The following is an 8,645-nucleotide window of genomic DNA, read 5'->3' on the forward strand; positions in this document are numbered from 1 at the left end:
GAGCCCAAACGGTAGGACCTTGTAAGTCGAGGGCTGCGAACCAATCTCCATCGTCTAGTGCCGTAAGGATGGAGGCGTTTGTGATCATCCGAAAACGTTGCTTGCGCAGGTACCGGTGAGGCCTCGAAAATCTAAGATGGACCTCCCCGTGAGGAAGTACCTCGAGTAGAACCCTCTCCCTTGCAGTTGCTCCGGCACTCTTTCCACTGCCTCGCTACATGGGAGGTCTCCTGGAGGTGGGGCCCCGGGTGGAGGTCATGGCGGTGGGAGCAACTGGGAGGGGATGGCGTACCCCGTGGCTATGATCTCCAGCACCCATGTGTCTGTGGTGATCCTTTGCCACTGGTTATAAAATGGTCGGATGATGGCCTTGAGCACTGGTTTCGTGCCCTCTGGAAGCGAGTCCATGAGGGAGGTCAACCTAATGTGGTTGTTGAAATTATGGTTCGCTAGATGCGCTGCGTAATTTGCCATTGGCAACAGTAGCGTGGAGGAGGAGTAGACCTTTCTGCCCAACAGCTCTAGCTTTTTGGCATGTTTGTTTATTCCCCCACGTTGCGACGACTCCGCCACCAAAGAATTTGGTTGTGGGTGGCTGAACAGGAACTCCATGCCCTTCGTGGGCACGAAGTATTTTTTTTTTTTTTTTTTTGCTCTTTTGTGGACAGGTGGAATAGTCGCAGGAGTCTGCCATATCATAGTGGCAGGCTCCAAGATTGCGTCATCAGCGGTATTGCTATTTTGGAGGAGGCCGGAGGTCTCAGATTTTTGAGGAGCTTATGGTGTTGCTTTTGCACCTTTGCTGTCTGGAAGCCTTGCGTGAAGGCCACCCTCGTAAAACAGCTCTTGGAACTGTTTGAGATCGTCCGGAGGATGGACGCCCCCCGGGGCCGTAGCCTCATCCGGGGAGGAAAGCGAGGAACCGCTGGGGTACGTCTTTCTGGACCCTTCCGGTTCCTGCTGATGATGGTACACCCTCTCACTAGAGGTGTGCGAGGAAAAATCTCGGGGTTCCATAACCAGTCCCCCCTGAGATGCTTAAGTCTCTGTCCCCGGTCACAATTGCCCTCGGGGGTACGAGATCGTTCGTAGGGATCTTTCCCTAGTAGATTGCCGATGGTGTCTATGCCCTGCGTGGTAGGGGCGACCACGGCAGTATAAGCACTGGTCTTGGGAAGGTGACCTAGACCACTCCCTTGGTGCATACCCTCTGCGTCTGGGGGAGGGAGATCGTCGAGACCCTGGAGAGAGCGACTTTGCCTAATAGTCCAGCGGTTCAAATCCCAGGAAGGGTGGAGGTGGTCCCAGCCAGGGTGAGGCTGGTTGCAGAAATGGAGAAGGGGGCTCCGGGTAGGCCAAGGGGGGGGGGACCCCTGCCTTCTAGTTGGAGTCTGCAACATAGCGGAGGGCTGTGAGAAAGCAACTCCACAGCCCTGTGCGGAGAGGGGCTGCAATGCCTCCTCTTGTGTGCAGTCTTCCCCCTCCCTTGGGGAGGTAACTCCGCCCCTGACATACAGGGGATCCCGGCCCCGTCCGCACCGAGCTCGGCACACTCGAAGTCGGTGCCGCATGTGCGGTGTCCTTCGGTGCCGGCAGGCTGCGTGCTTGCGCGCTCTGCACCGCCGGTTTTCCGGGGGTCGGTGGTACCGGCGCTTGTTTAGCCGCCGCCCTGCCCGCGGCTGATTATCGAAGGGTGAGCCGCTTGCACCTGGCTCTCCGTGCCGCCGCCGATCAGCTGTTGCTGCGGCTGGGGGCTGCTCGCTCCTCCCGTCCCACTCGCTGTTGCTGCCGGCAGGGATCGGGCTGGAGATACTTTCCTCCGTTTCTGCGCTGATGGGGTGAGGGAGGCAGCTTTCCTTCTAAGGGCCCCGGAGGGTCCCTCCTGCTGCGGCCGCTCCGGCGCTTCTGGCTGGAGGGCCTTGTCGAAAAGCAGCATTTTTTTTTTTTTTTTAAAGCCTGAAGAGGACATTGTTGGTGAGTCTTTGTGTTTTTAAGTGGGTACTTAGCACCTTCTTTGTGCCGTTTTCCCCGTCCGATGGCCTGCCTTAGCAGGAGGGCTGATGGCCCTAGCTCCTGGCCTCCGGCGCTTGTTACTGGGACTGGCTGAGCTGTCCCTCTCCTAGCTTGTTTGTTGTTTTTTTTTTTTTTTTTTTACAAAATAACAACCGGCTGGCTCATAGTAGCCTAAGTGCCTGAAAAAACTTTAAGAAAAAACAGATAAAGCCGTTGAATACACTACTTGGCCTTAGCCTAGTTGGATTCCGTCTGCAGCCGACGGCGGTTAAGAGGAACTGGCGGGGACCGGATCGCGCACATGGCCGGGAGCGCGCGGGGGAGCGGCGCGCACCGGCGCATGCGCGGTCCGGCAGAAACTGCTTGGAAGATCCGATCTGCGGCGCCGGGCGAGCCCGACACCTAATGTGGAGCACCCACGGGGACACTCGAAGAAGAAGTTATAGATTTTAGCTCTGCTGCTGTGTCAGAAAACATTTCCGTGCTAAGCGTCACAGTGGGAGGTGTGAGCTCAGCCCCAGGCAGGATGCATGGACTATGAACAAAGGCTCAGAGTCAAATCCACATCCCCAATGCCTGGGGCGTGTCAGTGGGATGCAGCCCAGTGGTCAGGTGACCGGGACTGAAACAAAGGAACAGGTCCAGTTCAGAAATTTGAGACTGTTTCCTGGGATCCATCCAATGGCAGTTTGCCACAACAGCCCACCTGAGTCAGGTGGGGGCGGACCCTCAAGGGGCTATGGGAAGAGGAAAGGGCTTTGGCCCTGCACATAAGGGAGGACAATGGTGTGGCCTTAGCAGGGATCTTTTGGTCTCCAAGGGTCCGTGCCCCAGTGACTGGACCTACAATGTTCCAATAACTGAATCTATGTAACTCCCTGTTAGCAGCAAACAGGAGCAGCTAACAGGGAGTTTGCCTGGGAAAGCACCTGAGAGGAGCTCTGGCGAGTGTGGTTTTGGGGGGCTGTGTTGTGAGCAGGTGGGTTCAATATCTGTGTGTATGTCTGAGCATTTGTTTTGCAGAGAGGGGCAGTCTGGCAGCCTGTCTGGCAGTTTGATATGTTTGCAAGGTGTGAATTGGGAGGGCTTTGTTCCAGGTGGGCCTTCAAGAGCTGATTAGATTGGAGGCCAGGCTCTGAGCTGGGCCTAGCCAGCCAGCAGCCTTATAAGAAGGCAGCCACAGCAAGCACTGTGAGCAGCCAACAGGGAGTTTGCCTGGGAAAGCATCTAAGAGGAGCTCAGGTGAATGAACTGACAGAATTGGCAGATGTCATTGCCGAGCCTTTGGCCATTATCTCTGAAGACTCTTGGAGATCAGAAGAGATCCTGGATGATGGGGAAAAGGCAAACGTAGTGCCCATCCCTAAAAAAGGAAAGGAGGACAATCCAGGGAACTATAGACCAGTGAGACTTACCTCAGTCCCTGGGAGAATCATGGAGGGGATCCTCTAGGAATCCATTTTGGAGCACTGCGCAGAGGGGAAAGTGATCAAGAGTAGTCAACATGGATTCATCGAGGGCAAGTCCTGCCTGACCAACCTGATTAGCTTCTGTGATGAGGTAACTGGCTCTGCGGACATGGGGAGGTCAGTGGCTGTGATAGGCCTTGACTTCAGCGGGGTCTCACAACATTCTTGCCCATAAGTTGAGGAAGTATGGATTGGAAACATGGACTATAAGATGGACAGAAGCTGGCTTGATGGTCAGGCCCAACGCGTACTGGTCAACGGCTCAATGTCTGGATGGGAGTTGGTTTCAAGTGGAGTGCTGCAAGGCTTGGTTCTGGGGCCGGTGGTCAGCATCTTTATTAATGTCCTGGAAGAGGTACTGGATTGTGCCCTCAGCAAGTTTGCAGATGACACTAAGCTAGGGGGAGAGGTAGATAGGACCCAGAGTGAGTAGGATGAATTGGGCCAAAAGAAATCTGGTGCGGTTCAACAAGGAGAAGTGTAGAGTCCTGCACTTGGGATGGAAGAATCCCCAAGCACTGTTATAGGCTGGGGACTGACTGGCTAAGCAGCAGTACAGCGGAAAGGGACCTAAGGGTTACGGTGGGTGAAAGGCTGGATATGAGTAAACAGCGTGTCCTTGTAGCCAAGAAGGCTAACGGCCTATTGGGGTGCTTTCGGAGGAGCATTTTGAGCAGCGCTAGAGTCGTTGTTCCCCTCTATTTGGCACTGGTGAGGCCACATCTGGAATATTGTGTCCCATTTTGGGCCCACTGGTATAGAAAGGATGTGGATGTGCTGGAACAGGTTCAGTGGAGGGCAACGAAAATGAGTAAGGAGCTGCAGCACACAACCTATGAGGAGAGGTTGAGGGATTTGGGCTTGTCTAGTTTACAGAAGACTGAGGGGTGATTTAATAGCAGCCTTCAACTTCCTGAAGGGGAGCTCTAAAGAGGATGGAGAGAGGCTGTTCTCGGTGGCAGATGGCAGAACAAGCAGCAATGGTCTGAAGTTAGAGGGAGAGGGGTAGGTTGGATATCAGGAAAAAACTACACCAGGAGGGTGTTGAAGCACTGGAATATGTTACCTAGTGAGGTGGTGGAATCTTCATCCCAAGAGGTTATAAGTCCCAGCTTCACAAAGTTCTGGCTGGGGTGACTGAGTTGGGGTTGATCCCCCTTGAAGCAGGGGTCTGGACTCAATAACCTCCTGAGGTCCCTTCCAGCCCTGGGATTCTATGAAAACTATCAGACTTTCAACACTCAGCAAGTAAAACTGCTGGCCTGCACCAGTAGCTATGAGGGATATATGTAAAGTATTGCTTTAACAATTTTTCTCTCAAACTGTGTTTTCTTTATTAATAAATCTTTAGATATTAGATCTAAACTATTGGTGAGCCTGTTGTTTTGGGTACAATCCAAGTATATATTAACCAGGATCTGGACTGGGCCCTTTAGTGTCCAGAAGAAGCTGTGTGGTGTTTGGTGATGCAGCCTTCAGAGCCTCTCGCCTGAATTTGGGGGTTGTTGGTCTGGGCTGGTACAGCAGCTAGAGAATCTGTGGGTTTGCTTGTGTGGTTTCTGGCTGGTCGATGGGGCTGGCGAAGGTGCTGTTGTGGTTGGTTGGATTTGCTTTAGTGAGAAGGAAATCCCAGCCTGGGGCTGTAAGTAGCCCGGATTTTAAGCATACACACACCCTGGATTGATTTCTCTAGCTGTGCCCAGAAACCCTGTCCTATCACACTGGTCTCGAAAACAGGATAACTTGCTCAATTCCATTGTTCTCCCCGTGGCCACTGCTAGCGCCTGCACTAGAGAACCAGCATGGTTGAGCAGGCAGGACTGGTGGGAAGGGCAGGAGTGTCACCCCCATACCTACCACATGTGGGTCACTGTCCCAGGTGGTGGTACTACAAACACTGAGTTTCCTCTATAGTCTTGGCTGACCCTTAGAAGTATCTGTGCCCCTGCTGCAGGCTACCAGAACCTACTCCCCTCTTAGAGCTGAGAGCGAGCCCAGTTCTCCTGGGGTCTCTGCAGAGCTAGTGAGTTAGACTGTACGCTGCAGTGTTAAGCCTAACCACTGTCCCTTCATGACTGGCCACAAGATGTCAGAAGAGGTTCGTATTAGAGTGGTTAGAACACTGTTCGAAGAATTGTTCAAGCAACACTTTACACACATCAGTCATAACTACTGGTGCAGGCCAGCCGTGTTGTTCGCTGATTCTTGAAATATTATTAGTCTAATTACTTACCTTTTTTCTTCCTATTGAATGATACACAGCTCTCTGGTCAGCTAACTGCTAAGTTACCTGCCAAAAATCTATGGAGTTTTTAATTGCTTTATTAAGCCCCTGGAATGAGGTGACATGGATTTTTGTTTGGGCGGGGGGCCAAGGTCAGTTCTGTCCCCACCCTCCAGCCACAGGTCACATTTCCTTCCCTGGCCCAGCCTCCCAAACCCCTACCCCAGGTCACAACCCCTTCTTTACCCAAACTCCATCTCACCCTGACTCTCTCCTGCATCCCTGTACCCTCCCCTGAGCTCTCCTCTTCAGCAAACCTCTGTCCCAGCCCCTGCAGCCTTGCTATAGAGAAGTGCAACCCTTGACCACTTTCCAAAACTTTGTTGTGTCCCTGCCTCTGATCTAGATCAATATCCTGTCTTCTGTAAGTGGCCAGTGCCAGGTGCTTCCGAAGGAATACACAGATCATCCAGTGATCCGTCACTTGTCACCCATTCCCAGGTCCTGGCTAACAGATGTGTCAATCCTCCATCAACTTCATTTAGTTTCATAGGTTGACTGTGAAGAAATAATTCCTTTTGTTGATTTTAAATCTGCTACCTATAAATTCCATTGGGTGACTTTGTGTTATGTGAAGGAGGAAATATTTCCTTATTTATTTTTTCACACCATTTGTGATTTTATAGACTGCAACATACCTCCTCTCCCTGCCCCTTTGTCATCTCTTTTCTAAATTGCAAAGTCCCGGCCTTCCTAATCTCTCCTCAGCTAGAAGCTGTTCCTTACATTTGTTGCCCTTTTCTGTACCTGTTCCAATTCCAGCGTGTGTGTACATATAGGAGGGGAACAACCACACCTGCACACGGTCTTCAAGCAGTTGGCCTACCATGAATTTCTAAAGAGGCAATATGGTATTTTCAGTCTTTTATAATCTATTCCTTTCCTATTGACTCCCAGTGTTCTGTTAGCTTTTTTGCCTGCTACTGTACTTTGAGCAGATGGTTTTCAGGGATTCCAAGATTTCTTTCTTGGCTGGTAATATGTGGTATATACATTTGGAATTATTTTTCCATTTGCATTGATCAGACTGAACTTCAGCTGCCCAAGCACCCAGTTTTGTGAGATCCCCTTGTGACCCCCTGCAGTCAGCTTCAGACCTATTTTGAATAATCTTCTAGCTGCAGATTTTGCTACCTCACCCCTTATCCCTTTTAGTTAAGTTAAACCCGTGAACCCCAAGTGGGGCATAGGTCATCCACAAGGCTCCTCCACCTGGTTCTATCTTGGGCAATGGCTTCAGTCTGGCCTTATGAATGTCCCAGTTCTTGTGCTTCTGTGACTGTAGATCTTCTCCATGTTATTCGGGGTCTTCCTTGGCTGCGTTTCCCCCTGAGGATTCCAGTTTAGGGCATGTCGAACAACGCTGGATGGGGGTTTCCCTTTTGCCAGATCATTAAGTTCATCCTTTCAAGCCACAAAACCACTGAGCCAAAAAAACGCCCCCCCCCCGCTCCATGGCTGGAAGTGTGGAGCCTGCCCCTCACACTTGACAAGGATACTGGAGTGTACATGGAATTTACCAAACATCCTTCTGCAGTGTGGAGAAGGAACGGCTGACCTGGAGAGATTCAAATTGCTGCTGAACAAAAGCTGGCCAGCCAGTAGCCGGAAGATGCAGTGGGATTATTGCAATGACCCAGATGTGTGACTGTGGGGAAATGCACCTTGGAAGTGGAACATCTGTGGGTCTGCCAGTTCCTGGAGGAGCCTTGTGCCATGGGAGATCTCACCAGGGCTACAGACCACCCTATTTCGTGCCCAGTGCTGGAAGGACACAAGAACCTGCATGCTGCTCCCAGAAAGTAAAGTGCCAGAGGTTAGAATCACACTTGTAGATATTGGAGATACCAGCTGATGGTTTTACCTGCAATGGAACTGCCTCTGCAGTTTGCTACCATCAGAAGTATGTATGGCTATATTAAGAAGATATAACTCTTTGCCTACTACCAGGTGTCTCTCCTTTCTCTGTATAGATAACCGCAGGGGAGCATGGTAGTTTTGCTCCTCAAACTCAGCAGTTAAATTGTCAGAGGTAAAAGATATCACACACTCACATTTCATAGCGCTACGCCCCTTGGAGATGTGCAATTGTCCCATTAAAAAAATGGAAGAAGGGCCTGCACTGGTTTTCTCCTTTTGAAAGAAGCTATTTCAAAATATTATGCAAATGAGGTGCCATATGCAAATCTGCCCTCATTTGCATTTGATTCCTCATTTGCATACCTCTTTCAAAAGAAGAGTGCAACTGTAGACACAGCCAGGATGTGGCAACAGAGTCTGGCGTCTCTGACTTGGTGACTGAACGTTCCCAGGTATGTTTCACAAGAGCCATGCAGCTCTCCCACCACCCCAAATTCCAAACCTTGCACCTCCAGGTCAGCCCTGGCATTCCAGCTGAAAGTGCTTTTAGTTCCTTTTCTAGACATCCTGGGGGGCGTTACATCTGCTGCATGAAATGAGGACTTTGCAAAGAGCTTTGGTAAGGCAGTGTGAATTATACAATCAACAAACAAAACTTCACAATAATATTTCATTCCATACATTGCATTCTATTCATTCACATGGCACTTCCCTGCTGCCAGGAGGCCTTCAGGAACATATCATGTGTAAGTCCTGTCTCTTCACAACTGTTAGCATTCCCCAAAGGAGACCCTTAAGCGTATCTCAAGGAGCCAGTGTGTTTGCCCCCTTTAGCAACAGGGAGATCATATTTAATAGATCCTTTAAGGTTTTAAACTTCTAGTCCAATGGAATGGGAATCACCTTAGACAAAGACACAGGAAGAAAACAAGTGTCCCCAGGTTCATACTTTTATTTCCATATGATTTCAGCCTCCCAATTTATGAAGCACCGAGGGATGTCTCATCATATGATACACC

Source organism: Carettochelys insculpta, chromosome 31, assembly GCF_033958435.1.
Source record: "Carettochelys insculpta isolate YL-2023 chromosome 31, ASM3395843v1, whole genome shotgun sequence".
In the NCBI taxonomy this organism is placed as follows: domain Eukaryota; kingdom Metazoa; phylum Chordata; order Testudines; family Carettochelyidae; genus Carettochelys; species Carettochelys insculpta.